Source organism: Crinia signifera, chromosome 9, assembly GCF_055691185.1.
Source record: "Crinia signifera chromosome 9, ASM5569118v1, whole genome shotgun sequence".
NCBI classification, from domain to species: domain Eukaryota; kingdom Metazoa; phylum Chordata; class Amphibia; order Anura; family Myobatrachidae; genus Crinia; species Crinia signifera.
The window spans coordinates 107,468,685-107,481,760 of record NC_139225.1 but is presented as its reverse complement, the minus strand read 5'-3'; the positions used below and the strand labels follow the sequence as shown (position 1 = coordinate 107,481,760).

At 45.0% G+C, this 13,076-nt stretch overlaps 1 protein-coding gene across 1 annotated transcript in view; it reads right to left on the bottom strand.

Annotated features, from left to right (window-relative positions):
* Positions 1–10,543, bottom strand: part of MCF2 (MCF.2 cell line derived transforming sequence) — a 154,611-nt gene extending 144,068 nt beyond the window's left edge. Inside the window, exon 1 of the mRNA XM_083159469.1 lies at positions 10,528–10,543. The gene's annotated coding sequence lies outside the window, so the exon portion shown is untranslated. The remainder of the gene's footprint in view (positions 1–10,527) is intronic.
* Positions 10,544–13,076: the final 2,533 nt, after the last annotated feature.

The following is a 13,076-nucleotide window of genomic DNA, read 5'->3' as shown; positions in this document are numbered from 1 at the left end:
CACTGCTTATACATATGCCCACACCAGTTGCCGACAGCAGTAGGGCTGAATATACATATGCCCACACCAGTTGCCCACAGTAGTAGCTCTGCCTATACATATGCCCACACCAGTTGCCGACAGTAATAGTGCTGCCTATACATATGCCCACACCAGTTGCCGACAGTAGTAGTGCTGCCTATACATATGCCCACACCAGTTGCTGACAGTAGTAGCTCTGCCTATACATGTGCCCACAATAATTGCCAACAGTAGTAGCTCTGCCTATACATATGCCCACACCAGTTGCCGACAGTAGTAGCTCTGCCTGTACATATGCCCACACCAGTTGTCGACAGTAGTAGCTCTGCCTGTACATATGCCCACACCAGTTGCCATAAGCAGTAGCACTGCTTATACATATGCCCACACCAGTTGCCAACAGCAGTAGGGCTGAATATACATATGCCCACACCAGTTGCCGACAGCAGTAGGGCTGAATATACATATGCCCACACCAGTTGCTGACAGTAGTAGCGCTGCCTATACATATGCCCACACCAGTTGCCGACAGTAGTAGCTCTGCCTGTACATATGCCCACACCAGTTGTCGGCAGTAGTAGCTCTGCCTGTACATATGCCCACACCAGTTGCCATAAGCAGTAGCACTGCTTATACATATGCCCACACCAGTTGCCGACAGCAGTAGGGCTGAATATACATATGCCCACACCAGTTGCCGACAGCAGTAGGGCTGAATATACATATGCCCACACCAGTTGCCCACAGTAGTAGCTCTGCCTATACATATGCCCACACCAGTTGCCGACAGTAATAGTGCTGCCTATACATATGACCACACCAGTTGCCGACAGTAGTAGTGCTGCCTATACATATGCCCACACCAGTTGCTGACAGTAGTAGCTCTGCCTATACATGTGCCCACAATAATTGCCAACAGTAGTAGCTCTGCCTATACATATGCCCACACCAGTTGCCGACAGTAGTAGCTCTGCCTGTACATATGCCCACACCAGTTGTCAACAGTAGTAGCTCTGCCTGTACATATGCCCACACCAGTTGCCGACAGCAGTAGGGCTGAATATACATATGCCCACACCAGTTGCTGACAGTAGTAGCGCTGCCTATACATATGCCCACACCAGTTGCCGACAGTAGTTTTGTATAAACATCCATTTGCAGCCTTGCATTCAGGGGAAAAATCATTAGATGGTCACCGACCATTGAATGATTCTGCAAGCCTCTCTGGTGTCTTACATCTGCTAGCGCCCTGTGCGGGAAGCGGACGGGCAACTGACATCAGCTGCCCACTTCCAACACCCGCGTCATGGGCAAATTTCAATGGGAATGCCCAACATTTTCATAGGAACACCCTTGAAATGCAGGGCCTTCCCATGGGCGCAACGACGGCACGTTGCCCCACGCACCCCCCTCCTGCACTGCTGTGTGTGAGCAGCTGGTGAATAATCAATTTGCCGTGGCCGCTCGCACCAAGCGGCTGCACATGCACATAAATGTTTATGCGCAGTCGCTCACTGTTGCGAATTTACAATGGTTAGAAGGAACCTGAATAACCTCCAAAGTACTGATCTAGCCCAACACTGCTTAGCTTCCAAGTTCAGAAGAGTTTGGGTATATCCAGTGTGGTCATAATATTGAGGACATAATTAATTCCTTTGAACACACTCCAAGTGCCATTTATAAAGACTCTGCCAACAGTACAACTGCTGAGAAAAAAAGTGGATCTGAAAAGTAGCGCTCAGTGATTGCTAGGTTCAAGAAAAGGTGATTAGCCTTCATTACAAATGGAATGATACAAAACCAAATACTCCGTTATCACACTTGAATTGGTTTCAGGTGGAAAACCATACACTCCGTTTTCACACTGGAGTAGTTTCCTTATTGTAGTGGCTTTTCAACATGATCTCCCCTAATCTACATGCAGGGGAGACATAATAGGACAAGGCATAGTGCAGACCAATATGATAAAAAGGTTTTTAATCTAAAAGTTGCACTTACAAAGTGTAGAAGGTAAAAAGGGCACAAAACAATGGTTCCCAGGCAATACAGCATGCAGGATGGTACAACGAGTCCTTCTCTGTTCTGGGTCCCTTGGTCCCGTACATAGGCTTCTGAGGAAGGAACTGGCGTTCCGAAACGCGTTAAGCGTGGTATAGAGACATTGGACTTTGGTGACCGGACTTCAGCGCAGCAGTTAAGGAGAACCCTGGACTGAGCCCCCCTTGGCACCGGACCAAGGGACCCAGAACAGAGAAGGACTCGTTGTACCATCCTGCATGCTGTATTGCCTGGGAACCATTGTTTTGTGCCCTTTTTACCTTCTACACTTTGTAAGTGCAACTTTTAGATTAAAAACCTTTTTATCATATTGGTCTGCATTATGCCTTGTCCTATTATGTCTCCCCTGCATGTAGATTAGGGGAGATCGTGTTGAAAAGCCACTACAATAAGGAAACTACTCCAGTGTGAAAACGGAGTGTATGGTTTTCCACCTGAAACCAATTCAAGTGTGATAACGGAGTATTTGGTTTTGTATCATTCCATTTGTATTGAAGGCTAATCACCTTTTCTTGAACCTAGCAATCACTGAGCGCTACTTTTCAGATCCACTTTTTTTCTCTACTATATGTCAACCTTTCCGAGTAGTTACGAGGTGTAATTCTACTCTGTGTATCTGTGGTGTAGCAGCACGGTGGTTTTATTTGCGCATTCTGTAATATCATATCCTTTTGTAATTCTGTAACAGTACAACTGCTAATAAACAACAGCAGATATCAAGTATTTTGGGTCTCGCAAGACCGATGATAATACAGGCATAAAGTTGGTGTAATGTAGATGGTAGCCGATTCTAATAGTAGCAGAATGACATTGATGTTTGCTGGAATGTAATTGGTGGTAGTAAAGCTGTGTACACACGGGGGTGATGGGGGCTGAAATTGCTGGAAATATGGTCGCAGGCGACCATATTGCCAGTGATGGGAGTGTGCCCTGGCGATAAATCGCGGGGTGCGCGCTCCCATTTTCAGCCCGTTCTAATCGCTGGTCGCAGGAGCTTGCACCGCCGGCAGAGGATCCCTTTCATCAGCGACCAGCTCTGGTAGCAATATATGGCTGAGCAATATATCTCCCCCGTGTGTACGGGGCTTAACAGAGACAGCTTAAATCTAATGTAAGATATTAGGGCAGTGGTCAGGGAACTAGGTCCTCATTACCCCACACAGTGCATGTTTTGCTGGTAACGCAGCAGGTGCACAGGTGTACTAATTACTCAGACACATTTTATAAGGTCCGCAGGTGGAGTTAATTATTTCACTTGTGATTCTGTGAGACCTACAAAAGGATTCAGTATGAAATCCCGGCGGTCGGGATCCCAGCGTTCAAAATCCTGACAAGGGGGGGGATGTGGATCACCCCCCCCCCCCCCTTGCGGGCTCGCTGCACTCGCCACGCAGCGGAACCGGTGCCTCGCTACGCTAATTTATTCTCCCTCCAGGAGTGTCGTGGACACCCACGGAGGGAGAAAGTGTCGGGATTCCGGCGTCGGGATTCCGAACGCCGGGATTTTAACTGCATCCCCTACAAAACATGCACTGCGTGGGGTAATGAGGACCGAGTTCCCTGACCATTGTAATAGGGCATATGGTTAATGCCCAGTGAAATTGGTTACTAGCAGAAAAATAGCGATACAGTCGTTTTGTCTGTGTCTCTTCTGCTTTGTTTCCATCTTGCCAGTTGGTATAGGACAGGGGTAGCCAACTCCAGTCCTCAAGAGCAATCAACGGTTCACATTTTCTAGATTTCCTAGCTGGGGCACAGGTGTACTCATTACTCACTGACACATTATAAATGATCCACAGGTGGAGCTAATTACCACACTTGTAACTGTTGGTAGCTCTCAAGGACTGGAGTTGGCTACACCTGGAATAGTACGTGAAGTCTTCATAGTGGTATAGAATAAGAACAGAAGAGGAAAATTATTAAAGTTCTTAGGGTATAGTGGTAACCATGAATTGATCGCCTATGGAAAGGTGTTTACAAACAATGATGTCAAATAATTGCATCTCCGCTCCCATATCGTAGCTTACATTCGCCTCACAGGTGAACCCATTGTGAGTGCCTGATATTGTAGTGTAGGTCATATACTGTAGCATATTATTGTGACATATGTAGCTTGATACAAAAGAAACAATGTTTTGTTGCACGTGAAACAGTTTTGCAAATGTTATTGTTTAGAGATGCTGTTTAATAACAACACAAGTAAAGGGGCATAAACACAGAGCAATTTTGTGCTCTTTTCTACTGAAGGTGATTTAAGCCCCGTACACACGGTGTGATTCTAGTAAGAATCGCTGGGGGTATGGTCGCTGAGCTATATCCCCAGACTATATCCCCGTGGGCACCTCCTGGTGGCTTTCCGGCCAACAGCTGTGTCCCCCTGCGGCTTCCGAAAGTTAGCAAGATCCCTCTGTGTGTATGCCCCTGAGCAATGGTGATCGCCAACTAGTTAAGTCAGTACATGCAGTAATCTTGTCAAATTGCTTAACATGTGACTGCAAATCTCTCTGGCCCTTATTCAGATCTGATTGCAGTACAAATTTGTTTGGAAAATGGGCAAAACCATGTGCACTGCAGGTGGGGCAGATGTAACATGTGCAGAGAGTTAAATTTGGGTGGGGTGTGTTGAAACTGAAATCTAAATTGCAGTGTAAAAAGAATGCATCCAGTATTTACCCTGCACAGAAACAAAATAACTCACACAAATCTAACTCTCTCTCATATTACATCTGCCCTGCCTGCAGGGCACATGGTTTCGCCTCTGTGTATACAGAATGAGCGATGGTGATCGCGATCTATGTCACCCTGAACTACTTATTTTGCTTAAGTAAAATCGCTTAGCACACATTGCTGCATGTGTTTGTGCTCTCTATGGGCAATCTAGACTATTGGAAATCACTTACCCTAAATAACTGAGCAAAAACGCTTAGCGCACATCTCAACGTGTGTATGTTCTTTAAGAGATCACTGATTTATACAATGGATACTACATTATGAATTGTTTCAAAATGCTGGTAGACTGTCACAAAAGTACACAAGCAGGACATATACAGGGCACCCTTAAGAAATAAATACAATAGGCCTATGCGTACAAACAGTTATGCATAGTGATAACGAGCTGACAATTTGGGAAGTTTTATATGTGTTACCAAGTTGCATAATAGTGGGTATACCAGGGTTGGTTCTGCTAAATTGTGGGGTGGGTACCTGGGCTATATGTCTGATCAGTGTCCACCTCAGTGGTGAGCGCCTGCTAAATATGTGGGTCAAATAATATATGGGTATTTATGGGTATTCACCAGCAAACCCTGGAAGGAAGTGTGGAATTTTTGCGGCACCAGACATGCAGCTTGTGGAGCCTTGCCTGGGTTCTCTAACTGAGAACCCAAGAATCTTACTGTGCAAATTGCCCGGACCAGCTTGCAATTTATACTGGTTTTATTTAATCTGTATACTGGTATACCCATCAACCACATTGCCTGAGGTGACATCAGTACCCATTTCCATTTGGAATACAAATAGTGCCCTACCAGCCACCAAACCACATGATTTGAGGATGACTGCTGCAATGCTATCCAAGTGGATTTAAGCCTCTGGCGGTATTGGGTAAATATCCACCCTTGTGGGGCAAACATCATAATACAGAGGGTCAAATGTAATAGGGTGAGTTTCAGAAAGTGAGAGATTTTGGGAGAGTTTTCCCTTTTTTTTTTTTTAAGCAGCAATCAATTACACTGCAAATACCAGGTTGATTTTGCCAGGTAGTTGATTGCTGCTTTAAAAAGAATGGGAAAACTCTTCCAAAATCTCTCACTTTCTGAAACTCTCACCCTATTACATTTGGCCCAGAATGTGCCATTTCTGACTGTTTCAACTTGCTCCTCCTCTTTCATTATTTGGCAGCCAAAAAGGAATGGGATAAAGGGGCAGATGTATTAACAAGAGATAAATGCAAGGGTGATAAGGAGAGATAAACGTCCAGCCAACCAGCTCCTTACTGACTTTTTTTAAACACAGCCTGTAACATGGCAGTTAGCGGGTGATTGGCTGGACATTTATCTCTCCTTATCACCTTAATACATCTGCCCCACTATTTTCAGGATTCCATTTACATAGTCTGAGTCCTTATTTTTATTTCAGTTTTTATCATTTATATTATTCACCACCCACCTTAATTGTCATTGTTTTTATATGTGTCATTTTATGTTATTATAAGTACAGTATAATTCAATGTTTTTCATCAAACCAAGCACCACTTCTTCTGTTTTTATATATCTTGGTTCAGTGTGGAACTGACTATCCCACCACCAAGTGGCTGCTCTTGGTAAATCACCCCTGACAGCACCGGCTACTACTATCCAGGTAGCTAATTCCCTGTATTCTCTAACTGGACTGGCACTGGGATGGACTTTTAAATACAGGAAGAAACTGAGGAGGAATAATGTAAGTCCAAATAACTTACTGCCTGAAGAGCGAAGAATAATAATTCCAGATAAATAACTGGACTCAGTGGACTTAAGTTGAAGAATATAATTCCAGTGAAATAACCGGACTGTATAGACCAGGGTTCCTAAAACATGTGAGGTCTGCAGAAAGCACACACATGGCAGCATTGTGGAGGCACAAAATTATGTGAGGAGTCTAAAATAACAGACAATTCAACAGACTCCTTGAATCACTGACTGAGATTAGAAAAGTCATCAGCCTGATGGTCAGCAACATGGAGTCGTGACCTCATTCTGAGAAGGTCAGGACCCACTTTGGGGTCAGGACCCACAGTTTGAGAACTGCTGGTATAGACTATCACTGGGAATTTCGCTCCCTCCAGTAAATAATGCCACTCTTGTAATGCCAATTTAATTGCTAATAATTCCCAATAAACCCCAATAGTGTAGCTTCTTTCTGGAGCAGTAAACTTGCCATGCCACCACCAATATCGACCACGGCAGGGATCGTGTAGTCTGTGGGGGGCCTTGACACGCAAAAGAGGAGGCAGGACAGGAGGATGCAGGCCAGAGGTAGGAGATGGCGATTCAGCCGAAGCATGATAAGTGAGGATGAGGAAGGGATTCTGAAAGTGGTGATGTGAAACTGATGAACAGCACATTGAGAACAAACAAAATACAAGGAAAGAGGTTTCCAACACATATGTCACCTCACTTCAATTGCCAGACTGCTATGCATTTATGTGAGCCAAGGTCGGCTTCTTCAGGCACTTGGCTCTGTAAGAAGCATAGCAGACCAGCAGTTGAAGCAAGTAGGTGGTAAGCATTATTGGAAAACCTTTCCTTGGTTTTTCCTGGCTTTACTTATATACTCTGTCATTAGGTCGACACAAGCATTAGGTCGACCTGGGCAAGGTCGACAGTCAAAAGGTCAACATGGGATTTTTTTTACAGTTTTTTTACCCGAATGTCAACAAAGTCGACATGTACACAGCTCGCCATGCTTCAGGCACACTATTTTATTCTCCCACCACGCCCTAGTGCAGGGCTGGGCAATTGCAGCCCTCCAGATGTTGATGAACTACACATCCCAGGATGCTTTGCATTAGTTTTGCTATGTGGTCATGCTGAAACTGATGCACGGCATGCTGGGATGTGTAGTTCATCAACATCTGGAGGGCCGCAATTGCCCAGCCCTGCCCTAGTGGATGGTAGGGCATGAAATACCACCTGTTGGCACATATCGGCTCAAAAAACAGTGAAAAACCCCATGTCGACCTTTTGACTGTCAACCTTGCCCATGTCCACCTAATGCTTGTGTCGACCTAGACCCATGTCAACCTACACCCATGTCAACCTATCAGCATGTCGTCCTTTACCTAAACAACATAGTACAAAGTTTATTTTAAATTATAGTGGAAACTCCGGTGTTACACCAAGTTCATGCATCATGAATATGAAGAGTATTTTTAAATATAAGAATTTTCTTTTTTTGTTGTTGTTTAGGTAAAAAAGGGTGCAAACACAAAATGATACCTTCTGCTGCCCAGAATATCCCTCTGCTTTTGAGGTCAATGGGAAAATCTAAGAATCAGAAGAAAACTAGGGGTTCCTTAAATCATATTCATAGCTCCTTCACTTTTAACAACCAAAATCCTGTTTTCTCGTTAAATCCATAGGGTAAACTGGAAATCATAATATGGGGACATCCCATATCCTCCCACAGGGGCGGGAGAGCGATGAGAATCGTGCAATACCACACAGCCAAATTGACTTTCAGCCACAACAAACGTGTCAAAATGATAAAACTTTACTAAAGTGTGTCTGCCTGCCCAAGGGGCCGTATGACACAACTGCAAAGTAGAGACCCCCCCCCCCCCTCCCGGTTAGCCGCCCAGAAAGAACCCACCGAATGGGTGGAATGAGCCCAAACTGAATCCAGCACTGGGCGCGAGGCCACGGTGTAAGCTTTTGTGGATGGCAGATGACAGATTTGAAGCTGGCCATCCTAGCTTATTTGCATTATATGGCTTAAAACAGCCATTAAGTGTACATGAATTCAAAGAGCCTGTACCAAAGATTGAGCCGTTGGCGAATCTTGAGGTAAAACTGGAACCACAATCAGTTGATTGATGTGCAGAAACAACCTTAGGTTGGTGATATTGCAAATGGAATTGAGGGTAAAATGTGCCTTTTTGCAGATTACACAAAGGTATGAAACAGGGTAGACACACCAGGAGGGGTAAAACAAATGATTGATGATCTAGGTAGATTAGAGGAATGGTCAAGAGCATGGCAACTATAGTTTAATGCCCAAAAATGCAAAATTATAATGGAAACTACTGAGGATGAGAGGGATCTAGGTGTTACTATTTCAAGGGACTTAAAGGCAGGTAGGTAATGTAACAAAGCAATGAAGAAGGCAAGTCAGATGCTTGGTTGCATAGGAAGAGAAATCAGCAGAAAGAAAGAAGTAATAATGCCACTGTATAGGTAATTTGTACAACCTCATCTAGAGTACTGTTTTCAGTTCTGGGGGCCATATCTCCAGAAGGATATAAATACATTAGAGACTGTACAAAGAAGGACAATTAAAATGGTGCATGGCCTACATCACAAAACATACCAGGAAAGACTAAAATATCTTAATATGTATACTTTAGAGCAGAGAAACTTTCAAATATAACAAGGGTTTTAACAAGGTCCAGGTGGGAGACATTCTTCACAGGAAGAGGAGCAACAGAACAGGAGGGCATGCACTGAAACTAGAGGGAAGAAGATTCAGGGGAAATTTGAGGAAGAATTACTTCACAGAAAGAGTAATTACTTCACAGAAAGCATTGCCTCGAAGGTTGCAACCATCATTCCCAGTAAACAGATAGACATGAAAGGAGACCCTCTTGGGATGAAGAACCACATGGACCAAGGCCTGAAGAGCCTGTGCCTTGTCTGCAGGTAGAAAATCGTTTTGCTGGACAGTGTCCAGAATCATACCCAGGAACAAAATCCGCTGGGTTGGAACTAGTCTTGGTGAAGTTTATTATCCAGCCATGCTGAAAGAGCATCACCATCCAAATCTTCTGCATTTTCTTTTTCTCTAGATCTCATTACCACCAAAACCTCTACTTTATCCAGCCCCACCTCAGAAAACACAGTCTTATAAAAAGTAAAAAAGATTGCTTCTCTATTTTTTGCAATGATTTGAAGTGTAATTCCATGCTTCTTATCACAAAAAATACTCCTGGTAACCTATATAGTACGCACAAGATGGCAGCCTTTATTGGGATGAAATGATGATTCATTCTGGGGATTTCTTACTGTTCATATAATGCACATCAGTGTCTGTACCCCCAAATTGAAATAATACCTGTGCATATTGATTTAGCCTCCCACTGAAACTTATGTAGTGTTCCCAATATACCATTTGGTTCTTTCATGGGATGAGACATCTGCGGAACTGCATATTCTGTGGGCATTGTGTATCTTGATCTTTTCATTTTAAACTTTGTATGTGATTTACACACAGTAACCACTGGAGTAACTACCTTCTTTGCAATACCCTATTCACACCAGCCCTTTTTCCTGGGTAGGCCCCAGGAAAAACCTGGGTGTAGTGCTGGTTTGAATGGGTCCTGGGTCCAAATGCCCCAGCATTTCAACCCTGGTATCTACCAGGGTTGCTCCCAGGAACTTCCCGGGGTATGGTGCGGTGTGAACGGATAACCCGGGTCCCGTTCAAAGTATGCCTCCTTCGACCCCTTGCAGACCGCAAATGCCAGGTCACTCCTGGGAGCGACTCCAGCATTTGCAGTATGAATGAGGTATAATATGGTTTTCATTCTTACTTTCTTCTATAATCCCTTTAAAGCCTTTTGGAGAAAGGTGCTATATAAATAAACATTAGAATAATAATAATAATAATTATTATTATAATTATTATTATTATTATTGAGTACCTGTACAGAATGGACAGCTCCTGAAGCTACTAGTCACTTCTCATACTCACCCAATGTGTTTCCGATCTCTGTGTAATGTTTCATCTTCAACATTTTAACCTATGTAGTCCACCTAAAACAGGAATTCAGTTCAACTTAATGTGCTGCTGGGCATCATGGCCATGCCCAGTTATAATGTGCATATACTGATCAATAAAAATATCCAGCCATTGTAGGAGTAAGGCATAACTTGTAATGTAGATGAATGCTATTTGACATTCTGGAATGGCAAATCACATCCATTGCAAAAAAAAAATATATATATTCCCCGGTACTTGTGTAGGTACTCTTTACCTAGAAGGGCGCCCATCGCATGTACTAAAAAAATCGCATGCGATGCGACCGAAGCGATGACCGCGATTTCCCATAGGGAACAATGTTAAATGTCCCAATTGACCCGATTTTCCATAAGGAACAATGTTAAATGGCCCACAGAGGCCAAATAGGCACCCTGAAGTGTGGAGTTGAGAATAGAAAGTGTGGCGAGCGCAGCGAGCCACCGAGCCCGAAGCGTGGAGAGCGCAGCGAGCCCCGCGAGGGGTCGCGGACACCTTCACAGGTATACGCGTCCCCTCGCAGGCTTCACAGGTGTCCGCGTCCGCTCGCTGCGCTCGCCACACTTTCTATTCTCAACTCCACGCCGACGTGGATAGTGGGGGTATGAAAAGGTCGGAGGACGCGTACCGCCGCCCCTCGCGGGCTCGCCACACTTCGGGTTGACGTTGATCGTGGGGTGGCTTTAACAATTGGGGGGGCCATTTCACACTTCAGGGTGCCTATTTGGCCTCTGTGGGCCATTTAACATTGTTCCCTATGGAAAATCGGGTCAATTGGGACATTTAACCTTTTCATACCCCCACTATCCACGTCGGCTTGGAGTTGAGAATAGAAAGTGTGGCGAGCGCAGCGAGCCACCGAGCCCGAAGCATGGCGAGCGGACGCGGATACCTGTGAAGCCCGCGAGGGGACGCCGATACCTGTAAAGGTATCGGCGTCCGCTCGCAACGCTTCGGGCTCGGTGGCTCGCCACACTTTCTATTCTCAACTCCACGCCGACGTGGATAGTGGGGGTATGAATAGGTCGGAGGACGCGTACCGCCGCCGCTCGCCACGCTTCGGGTTCACGTTTATAGTGGGGGGTGGCGTGGGGGTGAATTTCACATTGTAAGCACCCATTAGGGTGCTTATACATTTTTTTATCGCATCGCATTGTATGGCATTGTATGTCAAACACAATGTCATACAATTTAAAAATTGTATGACATTGTACAATATCGCGCGATATCGCGTCGCATCGCATACCATCGCATGCCTTATGGTATGCGATGCGATGGGCGCCGCTATAATACACAAGTACCTACTCCCCTTCCAAGATGGTTACCTCACCATGGGCCTTATTTTGGTTCATTCTTTCTGACAAAATCCTTCTTAGATGGGCAAAACCATGAGCACTGCAGGTGAGGCAGGTGTTACTTGTGCAGAGAGAATTAGATTTGGGTGGGGTTTTACTTCAAAGTGAGATCTATATTCAGGGCCGGCGCCACCACTAGGCAAATCTAGGCATTTGCCTAGGGCGCCGGCCACTGGAGGGCGGCATTTTGTGCCGCCCGGGTACCTGTCCTACGGCGTTGTCTATTTAAATCTGGCGGCGGAGGCAGCGGTGGTCCCTGCAGTCCATTAAAACTCACGAGCGCTATCCGCCGGGCTATGCGGAAGCGCTTCTAGTGTGAAAACTCTGGCAGCACGGCGCACGCTGATCTCAGCCAATCAGCGTGCTGCCAGTGTTTTCACACTAGAAGCGCTTCCGCATAGCCCGGCGGATAGCGCTCGTGATTTTTAATGGACTGCAGGGACCCCCGCTGCCTCCGCCGCCAGATTTAAATAGACAGCGCCGAACGACAGGTACCCCCCCCCCCCCCCCCGGCACCGGGGCGCCCCCAGCCCGACTCGCCTGGGGCGCTCAGGTGCCTTGCACCGGCCCTGTCTATATTGCAGTGTAAAAATAAAGCAGTCAGTATTTTCCCTGCACAGAAACAAAATTACTCACCCAAATCTAATTCTCTCTGCACATGTTACATCTGCCCCCCCCCCCCCCTGCAGTGCACATGGTTTTGTCCATCTAAGAAGGATTTTGTCAGAAAGAATGAACCAAAATAAGGCCCTTTATATCGCCGTAGAATTATCAATCTATGGATTTAATGATTCAGTAACTTGCATTCTGCTTTCTTATTCCATATTCCCCCAATTCATTTCACATATCCATGTATTGATAGTCTCACCCATGGTAGGCTACATAGTGTGCCCAACATGGCTGCCTCACCATGTACCTTCATGCATACAGTAAGATGAACAATCTGTAGAACTTACTTCTCAAAATCATCTGTGTATTATGTCCATGGCTTCTGTTTCTCCTGCTAATATAGTGTTCTGTGTTATGGCCTACTAGAGAAAAGCACTATAATAACTATTATAAAATAGCATTTTCTACAACCTCCTAAAATACTACCATTTGTTACGTTTTACCCATTATTGTTATAATTATTATAACATGAGACAAATG